Source organism: Ovis aries, chromosome 23 (assembly GCF_016772045.2).
Source record: "Ovis aries strain OAR_USU_Benz2616 breed Rambouillet chromosome 23, ARS-UI_Ramb_v3.0, whole genome shotgun sequence".
NCBI classification, from domain to species: Eukaryota; Metazoa; Chordata; class Mammalia; order Artiodactyla; family Bovidae; genus Ovis; species Ovis aries.
The window spans coordinates 44,105,665-44,124,567 of NC_056076.1; the positions used below are offsets into that span (position 1 = coordinate 44,105,665).

Genomic DNA, 18,903 nt, shown 5'->3' on the forward strand with positions numbered 1-18,903 from the left:
TATGGGGTCACAAAACAGTCAGCCATGAGTTAGCGACTAAACAACAAAAACGTGAATAATTTTGAGTGCATTTGGTGTAAGTTGTAAAGTTTGTACCTACATTTATTTCATCCATATGGTTTCCAATTCATTGCTTTTAAGTTTTAGAAAAGTTTGGGGTTATTGTCTCCATTTCAGTTCGAATTTCCAGTTAGGGGATTCAGCAGTTCTGCCTGCAGGAGTGCTGTCTCCCTTGAAGTGTGAGGGAGGCATGGCCTGCACCTCCCACAGTGACCACGGGGCGGCGCTGAACTCACCTCTCTGACCCACAGCACTTCTGCTTTCCGGTGGATTTGACTCCCCGCGCAGGGGAGAGGCGAAGGCAATGGCAACCCACTCCAGTGTTCTTGCCGGGAGAATCCCAGGGGCGGGGGAGCCTGGTGGGCTGCTGTCTATGGGGTCGCACAGAGTCGGACAAGACTGAAGCGACTTAGCAGCAGCAGCAGCTGAGAGGAGCTGTGTCTTCTGAGACACCGCAGGGCTTCCATCTGGAACCCCCGGGTCGGCTTCTCTGCCGACAGGAGCTCAGTTCCCTTACGACTCCCTGGGTTTTGGCCTCAGGGAGGCCAACACGGGGCTGCGTCCACGCTGGGTCGTTTGTTGACGACCCAGGCAACCCGGGGAGGCAACGGTGAGGAAAACGGAGAAGTTTGGAGAGACGTCTTTGTGTGAATGACTGCTGTTCTCAGTCAATCTAGAGGGACTTGGTGTGGAAAGCTGGGTTTTTCGTCAGTTTTGTGTGCAGCGCAGATGAGGTCTAAGTTCTTTCTCTGGTATGTGGTGTCCGGTTTTCCCAGCACTGTTTACCCTTCCCCTTGGTGAGTCATTGACCCGTTGTCATAGGTTAACAGAGCCATCGTGTGGGCTGAATTCTGGGCTGTCTGTCCTGTTCCTCTGGGCGGTGTGCCTCTTCTTGCGCTCACAGTTTTGGTGACTGTAGCTTCACCAAATGCAGTGCGAAGTCTGGAGGGAGATACCTCCTGCCTAGTCTCCTTTCTCAGGGTCCTCTTAGCTCTTTGGGATCCTGTGTGATTCCACTCAAATTTTAGAAGGATTTGCTCTTTTTCTGTGAAAAATTTCATTGGAATTTTAGGAGGGCTTGCCTTCACTGTATACTTTGGGTAGAATGGACATTTTAACAATAATAATTCTTGCATTTCATGAGCAGGGGTATCTTTCCAGTGATTCGTATCTTCTTCAATTTATTCATCATTGTAAAATTTTCAGCATGCAGGTATCTAACATCCTTTGTTAAATTTATTCCTTGGTATTTTGTTCTTTTTGATGCAGTTGTAAATAATTTTGTTTTTTCTCCTTTTGATGGCTCATTATTAGTGTTTAGAAATGCAGTTGATTTGTATATATTGATTTTGCATCTTTACTGAATTCATTTCTAATTTTTTTGCTGGAATGATGTAGAAAATTGGAATTCCAAAATTCCACTGTTTCTACCACATCTAGGTCATCCACAACACAGAAAACAGTGGCTCCTAATATGATTTTCCCACAGTGCCTCTAAATCTCATGTGGACTTTGGGTGAACTGGATCTGAGTATGTCTTGGCCTCTATCTGGAAGTTTGATACTTTCTGTTTTTCTGGAATGGTTTTGATATGGTGTTTTGAAAAGTAATTTACATACCAGTAATTTCAAATGTATAGACAACTTTACAAACATAAAAGCAAATTTTGTATTTGATTAAATATATTCCTAAATATATATGTTGACATTATTTAAAGTGGACTTGCTTTTATAAATTCTTTTTCAGATTATTTATTGCTATGTACATGTATAAGATAAATGTTTATGAATTAATATTTTTTCCTGTAACTTTACTGAATTAGTTGACTAGTCAAATAATTTTTTGTTGTTTTAGGAAGTTTTATCTGTAAGATGGTGTGATCTGTATTGTTGATTGATATAGTTTTAATTTTTCCATTCACACATGAAAATTTTGTTTCTTTCCTTAAAACTCTAGGTTGAACTTCCAGTACCCTATTGAATAACAGTGGTGAAAGTCAGCTTCCTGGCCTTGTTCCTGATTTCAGGAGTAAATCTTTCAGTTTTTAACACTGAGCATGAAGTTTGCTTGGAGAAGGCAATGGCAACCCACTCCAGTACTCGGGCCTGGAAAATCCCATGGAGGAGAAGCCTGGTAGGCTGCAGTCCATGGGGTCGCTGAGGGTCAGACACGACTGAGCGACTTCACTTTCACTTTTCACTTTCATGCATTGGAGAAGGAAATGGCAACCCACTCCAGTGTTCTTGCCTGGAGAATCCCAGGGACGGGGGAGCCTAGTGGGCTGCTGTCTGTGGGTTGGCACAGAGTCGGATACGACTGAAGCGACTTAGCAGCAGCAGCATGGAGTTTGCTATAGCTTTGTATATTATTCTTTTCAATATTGCACAAATATTCCTTTATTCCTACTTTCTTGAGTGTTTGTGTCATGAGCTAGCATTAGGGTTTGATTATAGTTTCTTCTGCAGTAATTGATATGGTAGTCTGTTTTTACATCGTGCCCTTACGTGGTTCACTCTGTTGCTTGGTTCTAACATGTGAAACAACCTGCCACTTTTGATGTCGAGATACTTGCTTATGGCATCATTCATGCAATGTTCTGTTGGTTTCATGCTGCTCTAGTTTTGGGGAGGATTTTTGTGTTCATAAAGTATGCTGGTGTAGTTTTACTTTTCTGATGTATTTGTGTGATTTGATTAGATTTTTCTTGGTGTTGGTTTGGAGGGTTGGCATCAGGGCTGGGAGTGGCATGAGAGCTGGGTTATGGGTTATGGTTGCTGTTTTGAGACCCTGCACATAGGGTTCAGGCTGCCCTCCTGTGACATGCCTGTCCTGCCAGCTCCTGCCCCACCCTCTAGAGACTCCTCACTCCCCAGAGGGCAAGGGTGACCACCCCCATTGGCATCCCTCCTGCCTCTGCCTGTCCATCCCTTCTCCCTGAGTCAGCACACCACTTCCTCCACAAGGCTCCTGGATTCCGGCCTTGGAGCATCACCTCCGCCACATGTCCCCACAAGCTGTGTTGACCCCCAGGATTTGTTACCTCAAGAGGCCCCAGGATCATGGACTCCCCTGGGCTGAGATGAGGTCACTGACCTGTGTGTGAGGAGGGAGCAGAACTCATGGGGGAGAAGGCAAGATGAGAGCAGGAGGTAGAGACGGGCAGGGAGAGACCGGGGCCGACTGACCACAGAGCCTTCAGGAGGAGCCGGTGCCCGACACCCGGACCTCAGGCTCCAGGCCTGAGACAAGCACCCTGTTCCAATACCCACTCCCCCCAGGGTCTGGTATGTGTGATGGGGGCTCGAGAAACAGATATCTGGCCTGTGGGGGAGGGACGCTGGGCTTGTTGAAACCCAGGACGGTCACTGGCCGCTTCCCCTCTAGACATAACCCCCACTCTTCCTGGGGGGGTGGGAACCCAGGGTCCAAGAACCTTCTACTCTTCCCTGTTATGGCTACCTCTCCCCCCACCCCCTGCCACCGGGCATCTCAGGCTTCGGAAAGAAGCCACAGTGTTGTGCCTATGACAGCTGGCTGCAGGCCACCCCCATCCCACCTCCTGGCCCGAGTGTGGCCATCTGAGTCGCTCCCCCCCGACCCAGGTGCCTTGTTTCACAGGACAGGTCCTTTCCTGGAGGCGGGTATCCAGTGGACAGTGGTGACTGAGGCCTGTGAATCTGGCCAGAGAGGCCCTCCCCAAGAGCCCAGGAACAGCTGGGCTGGAACAGCTCCATCCCTCCCCTTCCGTCCCCTCGGAGTGAGGATAAGGCCCTAGTGACCCCCAAGAAGAGACATGACACCCAGAGGACTCGACCATCCACAGCCCAGGGACTGAGGGTCCACCTCGCTCCCTCAGAGACAGCGTGAAGGCCCGCGTCCCCACAAAGATCCAGCCTCAGGGAACCAGGCAGACAGAAAACCGCCTTGGATCGGGGTGGCCTCAGGGAGGACGCAGGCCTTGCCGAGCACTCACTGACCGGCCCACTGGCGTCACCCTGCCCCTCTCCCGCTCCCTGTGACCTCACCGCCTCATTCGGAAACCCTCCTCTCTAGGCTCCAAGTGCCCACACTTCCCACCTTAGCCCTGTCTCTCTCCATTTGCCCTTTTCCCGCGCCAGGTGAAGAGGACTGTGAAGGCCTCCCGTGTTGTGTTCAGCAGTGTGGATGGGGCTTCCCTTTTCTTCCTGGCTCGCGTCTAGCTGGACTCCGCGTGGTTCCCAGGGGTGCAGGGGTGCAGGGGTGGGGGGTGGGGTGCCGCCCCAGCAGGAAGCAGCCCTGGCACCTGTGCCTGCAGCGCCACCTGCCGGTGTCTTCGTCCTCCTGTTGGGCACAGTCTTCCCCTTCCCTCTCTGCCGGGGATTATCTGTCTCCTTGCCATCGAGGGATCAGTTTCTTGCCCCCATCCCCTTCACCCCCAGCTCCACACCCCTCGTGCAGAATCAGGGATGACCCAGGACCCTCCCTGGGCTCCCCTTCCTGCCCACCCTTGGTCGTGTCCTCAGTCACCTGTGCTGAAGGGTGAGGGTTCCCTCCAGATGCTCCTAAACGCTTCACCCCAACATCCTTATGGGGGATCGGCTCGGGTCCTGTAGGGTCGCTCCACCCTCACCAGGCTCCGACTGTATGAGGAGGGCAGGCATCAGGCCTGCTGCGTGCACTGCTGTGCCTCCCGCTGTATACGCAGTCATGACCCTGCCCTAGGACATGGGAAAGGCAGCCCTCCCCTATGTGGGGAGATGTGACTGACCATAGCGTGGACATCAGCTCTTGGCTCGGGTCAAGGGCGGCCTGGTGCTCGCTCCTGGGACCCTTTCCAACCCAGCCTGACCCTGAGCTGGCTTTGTTCCCTTCCTGTTGTTCGTCTGTTGGCCTCGCTCTGTGAGCAGAGCAGGGCAATGTGGTCAGTGGTCACAGGCTGAGGCACACGGACACTGGCTGACCCATGTGCCCCCCTGCTGGCCACACCGATCGGGCGCTGCACCGGGGCCTGTTTGGTGTGGGGTCACCTGCCTGCAGAGAGGCCATGCCTCTGCTCTTGGCTCCAGAGTTCACCTTGAGTCTGACAGGCGTGTCCTTGCTCCAGACTGCTCTGTGCTGATGGCATGGTGCATGGTGGGGCTTCCTGAGTCTCCTGTGGGGGTTGGAGGCCAAGGTTGGGCATGTCGTGGCACCATGTTGCTGTGACAGACCCCAGTAAATCCTGCACCTCAGGACTTAGGTGATCTTCCTGAGCTGCTGCAGCTGAGGAGGATGGACCCTGCTCCTCACCTCTGTCCTCACTGAGTTCAACCTGCATCCTTCACCATAACTAACCCCAAGTATAACAGCTTCGGGGACTTTTGGGAGCCTCCAAGAAAAGCAGCTGGGAGGGGGTCTCTGGGACCTTGACTCTGCAGTTGGGGTCAGAAGTGGGGGGTCTTGGGCCTGTGGAATCTGGAGAGCCCCTCTACCAGGGGAGGGCCAGGTGGTAGTTAGCTGAGTCCAAGGCCCTCCCGGGTATGAGGCATCCTAGCCCCTTACATCACCAAGAGGCTGGCTCCCTCCTCCCCTCAGCCTGCAGGCCTGGTCCTTGCCTCTGAGAAACTTCCTAGGGTGGGGTCCTAGTGCCGCACGTGCCCCCATGCTGTGGCCTCCTGAGTCTCCAGGGAGGATAAGGAGAAGGCTTGTCCACAGAAAGGGAGCTTCTGTCAGAACAGAGCCTGGGGCTGCCGCACCCCCACCTCCACCACCCGCCCCGGTGCACGGGGCAGGACCATGAGAGTGAGGCTCCTTCCCTTCCCAAGACATGCAGGACACATGGGACACTGTTCATTGGACCTTCATTCAGGGTTAAAACCTCCCACGCAGGCCTGTTGGGTGAAAGACACCATTTAAAGACTGTTAATGGGGTAGAGTGGGCTGGGGGATGAAGCTGGGGTGGGGCAAGTTGGAAAGTCACCTGAGGACACGCTCTCCCTGCCGCGACCCCCAGGTGAGCCCAGGTGGAGGCAGACCCCTCTAGTCAGAGCCCTCACAGGTCAGACATCACATTCTGGGCCCTTGGGGGACAGGTATCTAAGTATCCCCAGTTCTTGTCTACACCTGCTGCAGTCAGGGCCGGCTCTGTCTTTGTCTTCTTTTTTATTAATATTTTATTTGCATTTTTGGAGAAGATTTAGTTTCACAAGAAACACTGATTTTTTTTCCCCACACAAAGTTTTAAAAATAGAGAATCTATTATCTTGGAAGAATAGAAGTCTCTTTGGCAAGCAAGGGGCAATTCAGATTGGAGGAACTAGTGAGGCAAGTTGTATGCAGAAGTTCCGATTAATCCAGTTGTAGGAATAAGATGAATGTCTTCTTGTCTAGTTGTGTAAAGCTCCTAATGAGCTGTTTCAGCTCAACAGTGGTAACACAACCAAGCCTCTAGGGTCTCATGTGCTGTGAACACAGGGCTGACTCACTCTCCAGGAGGTTGCATCTGTTCACAGAAGCCACAAGCAGCTCCCAGGTGCCCCAGTCCTGTCGTGACTCTTGAGGGCACAGACCTCTGCTCTCTGTCTGCTTCTGCTCCTGCTGGGCTGACTTCTGCTTGGTCTTCTCCACTCTGCTGACAGGCTCTTTAACTCTGGGTTTTTGTTTATGTGCAGGTGGATCCATGGCTTAGCTTCTGTAGACTTCTTAGCACTGACCTGGAGGACAGAAGAAGGTTGATCTCCAGGCCTGGAGTCTGAGCCCGCCACTGCCCTGTCTTCTTCATGGCCAAGTTCTCATCCCTCTCTCTTGGGGGCCGATGGGATGGAGTGTCCACGGCAGGAGCAGGAGTCCATGACTGGATGCGGGTGCCCACACCAGGACTGGTGGGTCTGTCAGGAGCTGGAGGCCCCAGGGCAGGCAGGAGGGCTCCCACCGATCTTGTGGGTCCACACATCACAGTTGGAGGCCCGCACACGGAGCAGCAGGCTGTCGATGGGACCAGTCCAGCCTGTGCAGGTGCCTGACCACCAAGTGGTCAGTACAGAATATGCACGCCCTGGCAAAGCTCCGGCACTCCTGGGAGGACACTCAGCATGGTCCCTGGAATCACTGGGAGGTGAGCCTACAGGGTCCCCCCCCCCCGCCCGGCCTCACTAAGTTACAGTGAGAAACAAAAGACGCCTCCATGCAGGAAGACAGAGTGTCAACAGACTGAACACTGTCCTGAGGAAGGCAGGCTGGTGTCTGGGAACTGGGTGCTATAGTGGGGGTGAATGGGGGGCTCCCAAATGCTATGTCCACGACATGACCCCAGAATCTGTGAATGGAACCTTATTTGGAAGTAGGTCTGTGCAGGTGTAATTGATTATGGATCTGGAAATGAGGTCATCCTGGATTGGGTGGCCCTCAATCAAAGAGGGCATAACAGATGGAGACACAGAGGAGACACCAGGTGAAGATGGAGCCAGAGATGGGAGGAGGGTGGTCACAAGCCCAGGAATGCCTGGAGCCCAAAAAACTGGAAGAGGTGGGAAGGACCCTCCACTGGAGCCTCTGGAGGGGGCGCAGCACTGGGATACCCTGACCTCAGACATCTGGTCTCCAAGACTGAGAGAGGCCAGGCTTCTTTTGTTCTGAGCCTGTGTGTGTGCTCGTTTGTCACAGCTGCCCCAGGAAGCTCATGCAGCTGGTGAGAAGTACCCTGCCCTGATCTAAAGCCCCCTTCCCATTACAGACAGCCCCCTGCACCTATGCTGTTTGCACTAAACACTAGGTTCACACTGAGCCTCAGCTCTGCTTCTGGGCACTGGCATTTGGAGGGTGAGGGCAGACACCACCATGTGACCAGCCCCCAGCTAGGTGCCAAGTCTCTAGTGAGCTTCCCTGGGGGACGGGGGTTGGGGGTGACTGTCAGGGTTCTGCCCTTCATCACTGGGGGAAGAGATACCCTAGATACCCTCGAGGGAAGAGGGGCATGAAGGGTCGTGAGTGACTGGCTCAGGGCCCGTCCCACCCATGCATCCCCACTGCACCCTGAGGCCTGTCTCAGCTGTGAGCACACCAGCCTGGAGCCTCCCAGCAAGTCCCAGAGGTGAGGTGGCCCGGCAGACCCACCCCCTTCCTCCATGTCTAGCAGGAGGGACATCCCTTCTCTCTGCCACTCCAGGAGTAGTTCTGGAGCCGATCTGCAAGTAGTTCTGGGGTTTGCAGGCTGAGCCCCTGTTGCTGTGCTCCCCACATGAGCACCCAGAACAAACTGTCTGCCCTGCTGTCTGAATGCCCCCCTCCCTCCACTCAGTGTTGTCAGGAATGGATCAGGTGGTTCTGTAGCAGCGTCTGAACCCTCCTATATTAGGGGTGTTCTTGTTCACAACCTGTCTCATTTTAAGTTGATTTTACTATATTATTGATGTAGGAGATAGATGGGCTCCAGATTAGACATTTATACCTGGCCTGTTTGCATGTCACAGGACACAAAGAAGTGGGCTTCAGGATACTTAACAACTGTTAGCTTTTCTGAGAGAAGAGAGAGGTGGGCTTCAGTCTAGGTATTTACAGTGAGCCTCCTGGTTGCCCTCCAAAATGGAAGTAACAACAGAGAGTAAATAGCCATTGTTTGTCTCTTGTAAACACCTTATGGTAATAGTCAAGGTAAGGACAAAGAGGGGACAAAACCCTGTATGTGTAAAGGATTCAGGGATCTCTGCCTCTCCCTCTTTTGGGACAAGGGAGACTCTACACATGCACAGAAAGGCTTCTTGTGGCTCAAACTCAAGAGATAATGCCAGGCCATAATGAGTCTTGCTCCTCCCAGAAATCTTCACTTCAAGATCCATCTCGGCTGAGGGGTGAGTGTGCACCCAGGGGTAGGTCCCAGGGTGGGTCAGGTGTGAGAAAAGAAACCAGGTAACTGGCCTGAAGGAAGACAAAGATCAGGAAGAAGTTGCTCCTCACTAGGGGGTTCGCCCATACCCTTTCCCTGCTGTGCTTCTCTCTTAACAAACCATTTCTCTGTGTGCTGTACCACTTGTTTTCCTAAGTCTCTAATAATTTTATACCTGCATTTACAGTTTCTGCCTCTGCGATAAATATATTTTTCACTGGGGGCAAAGATCCCTTGTTGGTCTGGTGTCTAGGATTCCTGGTTCTCATCCAGGCTTTCCAGGTTCAATTCCTGGGCAGGGAATTTAAGATCTCACTTCATATCACCGCTCGCTGCTAACTCAATCATTATATCAAGTGACACACCTCCTGGTGGCCATGACCCAACATGAAAAAAAGTGAAAGTGAAGTCACGCAGTCACGTCCGACTCTTTGCAGCCCCACGGACTGTAGCCTGTACCAGGCTTCTCCATCCACGGGATTTTCCAGGCAAGAGTACCAGAGGGGTTGCCATTTCCTTCTCCAGGGGATCTTCCCGAACCAGGGATCCCGCCTTGCAGGCAGACGCTTTACCCTCTGAGCCACCAGGGAAGCTTCATAAGCCAACATGAAGAACCAAAAAAAGGTAAAAAGGAGGTGGTACCCCACTAACTCCGAAAAACCCTGCCCTTCCCTCAGACATACCTGCCTCCTCAGCATTAGGCTCACCCCTCCTCTCTCTGCCTTTACTGTTTAAAATCAAACCACTTTCTCCAGGTGGGCAAGAAGTTAAGCAGTGACCTTAGTTCCTGCTTCTCTGTTCTTTGGCCACTGAATAAAGCCTGTGCTGTGTTGGTCTCAGCTTTGGTTTCATAATCACCTACTTGAACCTGAATGGAAAAAGGAAACTCTCCCTATTGAGACAGAGACCCTCTAGCCAGGGTAGGGCCTGAGCAGGGTCCATAGGACTTAACTTGGTGACAGCCTGTGAGGGGACGGTGGTACCTGCCTGGGGTGAGTGGAGGGCACCCACAGCTGCAGCACCGGCTCCATTTCCAGTCTGACTTGGTGACACTGACTGCCGGCGTTGTCAGGAGGGACCCAGAAGCAGCACTTGGAGCCAGATCAGACATGCCTTTTCACAGGCTGTGGACGTACTGGATTTAAGACTCTGTATCTAAAAAATAAACTGAGCTGCTAGAAGCTGATGTGTGTTCTGGACTTGAAATCCATGTGCAGGACCAAAGTTCCCACCAGATCTTGACTTGGAAGCTTCTGCACAGGTGATGCCTGCATCAGTGCTTCCTTGCCAAGTCCTCCAGGCCTCCTTGGTGGGCACAGTGAGACCCACACTCCATGGGATCCTCGACCCAGAGCCTGAAGGGCCACTGCTGGCAGGGCCTGGGGATGAGAGTTGTCACTCCACCAACACTGCTCAATTCCTCCTCCCTGGGGACCCAGGAGAGCCAAGGCCAATGGCACAGGCCAAGCTCGATGCACTTCTCCATGGCGGCCCCCAAGCCCTGCTCTGCTTACTCAGGCCCACTGTCTGCCCCTCCTGGTGCCCAAGTCCCACAGATTCACATTCCTCGTGTGGACATCCAAGTATACAAGTTGCCCCATGTCCCCTTCCCACATGGGACAACCCCCCCGCTCCCCCTGGCCCCGCTTCTCCCTAATGACGGCCTTCTCCTTGCTTGTTCTGGGTGGAAAAGGGCCGAGGGGGAGGCTGGTTTGTCCCGACTGCTTCCTGGGGGCCCAGAAACTGGACTTGGGGGATATGGGGGGGGGCCGCTGGGCCTTGAGGTCTGGATGCTTCTGGGTGTGAGATGAACCATCACTGCCCCCAGGAGCCTGCTCCCTCTCAGATTCAGGAAACAGGAGGACCCACCAAACTGACCCTATCCTGGGCTCTGCTGCAAGTCTGCTCACATTTGCTCCCCGGATCCTGAAGACAGACCTGTGGGAAATGGCCTGTGAGTCACATACTGATGGTGTTCTGTGGAATTTCCACGAGACCTCTTTCTGGCCTGTTCTGCGCAAATTACTCATCAATCCATGCTACCATCACCTCACAAGCAGACTGGGAGGCCGAGGCTCTGAGAAGCGAAGTAATCCACCCAGGACAGACTGGGGCCACAGAGTGGGGTCTGTACCCATTGCCCACCCAGGTAACTGCCCATTCACAGCACGTTCACATTTCTCACTTCTGGGGGCCAGCTCACTGAGCCTCCTTTTAGGGAGATTCACTTACCTCCTTTTACCAGGGCTTGTCTCACAACCTGTCTCTGGGATTATCCACAAGGCTTGTCACTCTGAAGCAGGGTTCGGTCTTGTTGAGTCCTGCCCCAAGGTCACAGGTGGGAGGCCTTGCACCAAGGCCACAGAAGAGGAGCCCAGAAGCAAGGTCACCTCTGAAGTTGGCTGAGCCCCTTTGTAACTGTTGCCAAAAGCCCCTGATCATCACTAACAAGCTTTCTGACTCCCAACTAGGCAAAGATGTCCACTCCAGTAAACATCCTATAGTGCCCCAGCCAATCACCTAATGCCAACCTTCCAGCAGGAATTTTCTTTGTCGTGAGGCTATAAAAATTGGATACTAACCCACAAAAATTGTCAGCTTTCCCTGGTCTGTCAGGAGGTCAGCCCACTGCACTCTTAGTGGCCACTTTATCTCTGCTCTTTGTTAATAAAAACTCACTCCCTTCTGAAATGCTCTATGTCTGGAAATTCTTTCCCAACTCGCCCTCAGACTGCTTCAACAGTCTCATGTCACCAGGGCCACTTTCCTGGATCACACTCACCACCTGCTTGTCCACTCCCAGCTCAGGCCAGAAAGGTTCCCTTGGGCCCTGAGCCCCCGGCTCTGCCTGGGTGCCCTCTCCCTCTGGTCTGGCCCTTCCCAATCACGTCCCCTGCAGGGTCACCAGGAGCTCCCACCACCCCTGGGCAGGCTGTCTGCTGTGTCCTGGGGAGGCCCCTGTGGTGTCAGGTGAGAGGAACAAGAGGTACCCATGAGGCTGCCCACACCAGCACAGCAGCCAGCACGTACCTACTGACCTCCTCACTCTGGATGGGCCCAGGTGGAGTTCAGGGCACCCCGGCATGTCCTTGCTCTCATCCCAGTGCTGCCCACGGGGGAGTCGCTAAGTTACTCTGTGCCACGTGCACAGAGGGGATGCTCATTCACACACTCCTCCCAGGAGCACAGGGTTCTCATGGGCAGACTCCTCCAAGGAAATGGGGCTTACCTGGGCAGGTACCCCCACAGGGCTCAGCACCCAGGAACCATGCACAGAGCCCTCATTGCAGAGCATCCCCAGCCTACCTGTTGGACGGATCTGACCTTGAGCCCCTCAGAGCAGGACCTGAGGTAACAAACAGCTTCTGGACAGGTCTGTGACCCTGGGCTTCACTGTATGCGGCCTCCTTCCAGAGGGTCTTCCAGAGGCTTCCATAGCACCTGGGCACTGGGCCTCTGCCTCCACCCACCACCCCTCCACTCCCTGACCCCTGGGTTCCTCTCATTAGGAGACGGTCTTCTTGAAATTCTCTCCCACTTGTGGGCCAGATAAAATGATCAGAAAACAAGCCAGAGCTGTGGCCCTGTGCCCATCCTGACCCACAGGACCCACACCTGTTCCTGGGCCGGCACACAGACGCCCGTTTTCTGAAACCACAAGCCTGGATGGGCAACGATGGGCTTACCTGGCCAGCCCGCCCTTTGCACATGTGCCTGACTTGAGGTTTATATATACCCCCTCGAGGCAGCAAGAGTGCCTGCAGCTGTGCTTGACGCCATCTTCTATGCCCTCAGAAGCCGCGGGGCCAGCCTGGCGAGAGAGAGAGAGTGCGGGGCCATGATGTTTTGGGGGGTCCGGTCTGTGCAGGGCTCTGCTGGACCTTCCACAGGAGTTGCTAGGCTGCCACTTGCTAAGGAGGAGGAGGTGTCTCCTGTACCTGCTGTTGAAAGTCTTCCCAGGCAGAGGTGAGGAAGCAAGAAAACAGGAGGGGTAACTCAGGTAGAAAAATGGAAAGCTTCCAGAAGAGCATCCAGGCCAGGACCGTCCTGCCTGGCCTGCAGGAGCCAGCTCGGCAAGGGTGCTGTCACTGGGGCAGCTCCAAGCCCTTTCCTCCAGCCTTTGAGGTCTTTGCACATATTCGAGTGTTTTACCTGGGAAGGGTGGAGGAGGTTCAGAAGCAGCTAGCCTGGGGGTCAGCCAGTGTTTACTTAGAGATGCCTTCGTGGGGTCTCCCAGCTTCCCGTTGAGGACATTCCTTGGGAGTGGGGAGGGTGAAGGAGGGGGTGGGGAGGGGCTGGCTGCACATGAGTAAGTCCCCATCCCTGACCATCTTCAAAATTGTTGAAGATGTAGCAAGCGTCCTAACTGGGTTTTCACCTGTGTTAACTGGTGGGTTCTTATAGAGCAATGTGAACAGTGACATTAAATGTCCTCAGTCAGGACTGAGATATCACACCACATGCACGGGTGTAAGAACCTGGGGAGGCGTGTGCAGCCAATGTCCCTAGGGACAGGCTCAACATTCTGGTGTCCAGCCACTGCTTTAGGGTTTTGGTGGGAGCCCGGTGCTGACTCCAGGTGTGCTGTATTCGGCCTCCTTCTCCTTTAGTGAGACCCACACTTCTAGGATCCTACAGAGCAGGGTCTGTGTGACTGCTCTGTGGCGTCTCTAACAAATGACCACAGGCTGGGTGATTTAAAGCTGTAGGAGTTCATCCTCCCAGAGTCCTGGACACCAGACGTCTGAGATCATGGTGGTGCAGGGTTGAGGTCCCTCCACAGGCTCCAGCACAGAGATCTTTCTGCCTTTTCCAGCTTTTGGGGCTCCAGGGGTCTCTGGGCTTGTGGCCCCCTCTGTCCCATCTCTGCCTCCATCTTCACGAGGCCTCTCCTCTGTGTCCTCTTCAGTTGCTTATAAGGACTCTGTTAATTGGATTAAAGGTCACCCTAACCCTAGATGACCTTAACTTGAGATCTTTAACTACATCTCCAAAGAGCCTTTTCCCAGATAAGGCCCTGTTCACGTATTCTGGGGGGGCACACCTTTTGGGGCCACCATTCACCCCATTCTCTGTGTATAAAATAACACTCATTTTAGGAGACCACCACAGTCCCATATATACTGGCGCAGACAGTTGGGAAGATCCCCTGGAGAAGGCAAGGGCTACCCACTCCAGTATTCTGGCCTGGAGAATTTCACCGACTCTATAGTCCATGGGGTCGCAAAGAGTCAGACATGACTGAGTGACTTTCACTTTCACTGGAGAGAATGAGGACCTTGAACTCACCTGGAACAGATCAAGGCCTCCTTCATCAGGTGAGGGGAATCACAGGGAGGAGAGGGTCATGGTTTTGTTTAGGCTTCAAAAAGACCATGTTGGGGTGGGATGTGAGATGTACCAGGGCAGGGACCTTTTGTCAGGGCCTGATGGAGGGATTAGGCTTGGGCCAGGGCTGTGTGTGTAGAGGGGAATTGGTGTGGAGGTTGGCCATATGCTCTGCAGAAGGAGCTGACAGTCACTGGGGCACAAGGAACTGGGAGCCTGGGAGGCCTCTGTGTTACTGAACCAGACTTGAGTCCACACACCTGAGTGCAGTAAGGCCAGTCTCCTGACACAAGTTGGGGTGAAGGAAAGTGCAGCATTAATTGTAAAGGCACCAGTACTTGGAGGACAGGTGGCTTGCGCTCTAAACCCTGAACTCTCCCAAAGGTTTCAGCAAAGCAGTTGTACAGGCCACATGAGGGAGGTGATCACAGAGGATGTGATCCACTGGTGCACAGTTCTCTGGCTGGTCAGGTAACAGGTGGCTAAAGTCACACATTCTCAGGCACTGGAAACTCTGGGGACTACATGTTCGTGCTCATCAAGTAGTTAACTTCTTCCACTTGGTGGGGGTTTTAGCATCTATAAAAGAACTCGGGGAGTGTGCATCAGATCCTGTTACCTCTGTGCTTCAGAGAGGAGCTACAGCAGAGGATACGGGATGGGGTCTGCCCTGGGAAGGCTCCACAGGCTCCTGCTCGGTTACACCAGGTGTCTGGGCTCAGCAGCAGGGGAAGGTGGGGCTGCCTCCTGAGTGTGGGGTGCAGCAGGATCACAGTCCTCTGAGGGGCCTGTTAGCCCCCAGGGTGAGATGGGGAGGCAGTGGATGGACAGGCCCATCTGGCCTGGGGGAAGGATCCAGGCTGGAAATGTCACTGGAATCATCGCAGGGAGGAAGAGGAAAGGCCAGGAGGGGGCAGGTGGGTTATAGCACTGATGTGCAGGTGATGGAGATCCTGTTGTAAGCAACTCAGAGCAAGTAAGAGGGGCAGTCAGGGGCTTAGCTTCATTCCCTTGTGTTTTGCTTATCTGTAACTTCCCAATCCTACAGTGAGGAGCCTGACCCCCACCATCTGCTATTTGTCAGTTCATTTCTCCTCTTCAGATTGCATATACAGTGGTCTCAGAAATGCTAGCTACCACACTCTGGAAAGAACTCCATAAAATGAAGCCTACTGTTTATATGCAGGCCATTTTCCTTTTTGTGTATAGATGGCATTCATTTCCAAAGTCAACACATTCTGCCCCATCTCCTACAGTGAGATGTTTTTCTGAGCACTTCTAATTCAGTTAGGTTCTGTTGTATTGTGTATTCCATCCTGTGACACGCCTACAGGCTAAATAACTAAACTTGAATAGATTATGACATATTCATTGGGCTATACGAATCGATGAGCAGAGATAAATGCATGGTGACAGGTGTCCATCCTAAAGCATCACAGGAAGTACTTCAACCCCCTTCAGCAGATCTTATCTATGTAGCTTAGCTTTTCCTAGAATGTCATAAATGGGGTCATACTGTGTGCTGTCTCTTCAGACTGGATTCTTTCACTAAGCAATATGCATGTGAGATTCAACCATGTCTTTCAAGGGTTGGTGATTCATTCCTTTCTACTGCTGAGTAATACTCCACTGCATGTGTATGGTAGGAAAAACAATTTTCATTCTGCTCTTCCATAAGAAAAGGGCTTCCCTGATAGTTCAGCTGGTAAAGAATCTGCCTGCAACGCAGGAGACCCTGTTTGATTCCTGGCTCGAGAAGATCCGTTGGAGAAGGGATAGGCTACCCACTCCAGTATTCTTGGGCTTCCCTTGTGGCTAAGCTGGTAAAGAATCCGCCTGCAATGTGGGAGCCCTGGGTTCAATCCCTGGACTTGGAAGATCCCCTGGAGAAGGGAAAGGTTACCCACTCCAGTATTCTGGCTTAGAGAATTCCATGGACTGTATATTCCATGGGTCACAAAGAATCGGACACGACTGAGCAACTTTCATTTTCCATAATAAAAGACAAATTACTAGGAGAAAAAACAGAAGCATACCTGCTCTATGCTTCCCTGGTGTCTTCAGTTCACTTGCTCAGTTGTGTCCGACTCTTTGCAACCCCATGAATTGCAGCACGCCAGGCCTGCCTGTCCATCACCAACTCTCGGAGTTCACTCAAACTCACGTCCATCGAGTCTGTGATGCCATCCAGCCATCTCATCCTCTGTCATCCCCTTCTCCTCCTGCCCCCAATCCCTCTCAGCATCAGAGTCTTTTCCAATGAGTCAGCTCTTCACATGAGGTGGCCAAAGCACTGGAGTTCCAGCTTTAGCATCATTCCTGCCAAAGAACACCCAGGACTGATCTCCTTTAGAATGGACTGGTTGGATATCCTTGCAGTCCAAGGGACTCTCAAGAGTATTCTCCAACACCACAGTTCAAAAGCATCAATTCTTCGATGCTCAGCTTTCTTCACAGTCCAACTCACATCCACACATGACCACTGGGAAAACCATAGCCTTGACTAGACAGACCTTAGTTGGCAAAGTAATGTCTCTGCTTTTGAATATGCTATCTAGGTTGGTCATAACTTTCCTTCCAAGGAGAAAGCATCTTTTAATTTCATGGCTGCAGTCACCATCTGCAGTGATTTTGGAGCCCCCAAAGATAAAGTCTGACACTGTTTCCACTGTTTCCCCATCTATTTCCCATGAAGTGATGGGACCGGATGCCATGATCTTCATTTTCTGAATGTTGAGCTTTAAGCCAACTTTTCACTCTCCTCTTTCACTTTCATCAACAGGCTCTTTAGTTCCTCTTCACTTTCTGCCATAAGGGTGGTGTCATCTGCATATCTGAGGTGATTGATTTTTTCTCCCGGCAATCTTGATTCCAGCTTGTGCTTCTTCCAGCCCAGCGTTTCTCATGATGTACTCTGCATAGAAGTTAAATAAGCAGGGTGACAATATACAGCCTTGACATACTCCTTTTCCTATTTGGAACCAGTCTGTTGTTCCATGTCCAGTTCTAACTGTTGCTTCCTGACCTGCATATAGGTTTCTCAAGAGGCAGGGCAGGTGGTCTGGTATTCCCATCTCTTTCAGAATTTTCCACAGTTTATTGTGATCCACACAGTCAAAGGCTTTGGCATAGTCAATACAGCAGAAATAGATGTTTTTCTGGAACTCTCTTGCTTTTTCCATGATCCAGCGGATGTTGGCAATTTGATCTCTGGTTCCTCTGCCTTTTCTGAAACCAGCTTGAACATCTGGAATTTCACAGTTCACGTATTGCTGAAGCCTGGCTTGGAGAATTTTGAGCATTCCTTTACTAGCGTGTGAGATGAGTGCAATTGTGTTGTAGTTTGAGCATTCTTCGGCATTGCCTTTCTTTGGGATTGGAATGAAAACTGCCCTTTTCCAGTCCTGTGGCCACTGCTGAGTTTTCCAAATTTGCTGGCATATTGAGTGCAGCACTTTCATAGCATCATCTTTCAGGATTTGAAATAGCTCAACTGGAATTCCATCACCTCCACTAGATTTGTTCATAGTGATGCTTTCTAAGGCCCACTTGACTTCACATTCCAGGATGATCTGGCTCTAGGTGAGTGATCACACCATCGTGATTATCCGAGTCGTGAAGATCCTTTTTGTACAGTTCTTCTGTGTATTCTTGCCACCTCTTCTTAATATCTTTTGCTTCTGTTAGGTCCAGACCATTTCTGTCCTTTATCAAACCCATCTTTGCATGAAATGTTCCTTTGGTATCTCTAATTTTCTTGAAGAGATCTCTAGTCTTTCCCATTCTGTTGTTTTCCTCTATTTCTTTGCATTGATCACTGAGGAAGGCTTTCTTATCTCTTCTTGCTGTTCTTTGGAACTCTGCATTCAGATGCTTATATCTTTCCTTTTCTCCTTTGCTTTTCACTTCTTTTATTTTCACAGCTATTTGTAAGGCCTCCTCAGACAGCTATTTTGCTTTTTTTGCATTTCATTTCCATGGAGATGGCCTTGATCCCTGTCTCCTGTACAATGTCACAAACGTCCATCCATAGTTCATGAGGGACTCTGTCTATCAGATCTAGTCCCTTAAATCTATTTCTCACTTCCACTGTATAATCATAAGATATTTGATTTAGGTCATACCTGAATGGTTAGTGGGTTTCTCCACTTTCTTCCATTTAACTCTGAATTTGGCAATAAAGAGGTCATGATCTGAGCCACAGTATACTCCCAGTCTTGTTTTTGCTGACTGTATAGAGCTTCTCCATCTTTGGCTGCAAAGAATATAATCAATCCGATTTTGGTGTTGACCATCTGGTGATGTCCATGTGTAGAGTCTTGTGTTGTTGGAAGAGAGTGTTATGACCAATGCGTTCTCTTGGCAAAACTCTATTAGCCTTTGCCCTGCTTCATTCTGTGCTCCAAGGCCAAATTTGCCTGTTACTCCAGGTGTTTCTTGACTTCCTACTTTTGCATTCCAGTGCCCTATAATGAAAAGGGATTTGATTTAATGAAAAAGGACATCTTTTTTGGGTACCCTCCAGCAATTGGTATTGTCATATATTTAGAGTTTAGTCCTAATTTGTGTGGTGTGATATCTCAGGATTTTAATTTGTAATTCCTAATGGTGTATGATGTTGAGCAGGTTTTTTTTTTTTTTTACTATCTGTATATCTTTTTCTTTTTTGGCTGGGT

General features: G+C 51.3%; 1 long non-coding RNA gene across 1 annotated transcript; it reads left to right on the plus strand.

Moving 5' to 3' along the window:
- Positions 1-328: 328 nt before the first annotated feature.
- On the plus strand, positions 329-10,080 carry LOC132658475 (uncharacterized). Its single transcript, XR_009598156.1, has 2 exons — positions 329-670; positions 6,690-10,080. It is a non-coding gene; the product is annotated as an uncharacterized LOC132658475 (long non-coding RNA).
- Positions 10,081-18,903: the final 8,823 nt, after the last annotated feature.